At 37.1% G+C, this 623-nt stretch overlaps 1 protein-coding gene across 1 annotated transcript in view; it reads right to left on the reverse strand.

Annotated features, from left to right (window-relative positions):
• The window catches only part of Alk (ALK receptor tyrosine kinase), a 790,272-nt gene that overhangs the window by 747,523 nt on the left and 42,126 nt on the right, over positions 1-623 (reverse strand). The window lies entirely within an intron of this gene.

The following is a 623-nucleotide window of genomic DNA, read 5'->3' on the forward strand; positions in this document are numbered from 1 at the left end:
TCTTGATTTATGACTTTTCTTTGTTCTGTTACTATAAAAATGTAAGGCAACTATTAACATGCTGGAACATGGAATTTGGGTTAACCTGAGCCTATGTTCCCAGGCCATGGTCACCCATATTTGGCTCCAGAGTAAACTGTCTCATTCCCTTTGGAAAAAAAAAATTGGGGGCTCTGAACTCAGGTCCTCATGTTTAAGCAGCAAACACTTTACCAAATGATCCATTTCCTTAGTCCCTTATGCATTAGATTTTTTTAAAGTGATTTTGAAATTCTCTCTTGTTTTCTCTGTTGGAAATAACCAACAGACCTGAGTCTCTCACACTTTACCCGGAAGCCCTTAAGACAAATATTTTTAGGGTAGGATTTCTTGTTCAGACCTTCCTTTAAGAAGGGAAGTAGCAATGAGTTTTGTTCCCATTTCCTTCTAAGGACAACCAATGATAATATCATTTATTTGAATAATATTGAACAGTTTACAAAGTGTATTAGTCAGCGTTCTCTAAAGAAACAGAACCAGAATATATATATAATATAGAGATTTATCAGCTTAGCTCACAGGATAGAGTCCGAGTACTCCAACAATGGCTGCACCACACTGGAGAGGCTGAGAATCTGTAGTTG

Source organism: Nannospalax galili, unplaced genomic scaffold (assembly GCF_000622305.1).
Source record: "Nannospalax galili isolate Female #2095 unplaced genomic scaffold, S.galili_v1.0 scaffold683, whole genome shotgun sequence".
In the NCBI taxonomy this organism is placed as follows: domain Eukaryota; kingdom Metazoa; phylum Chordata; class Mammalia; order Rodentia; family Spalacidae; genus Nannospalax; species Nannospalax galili.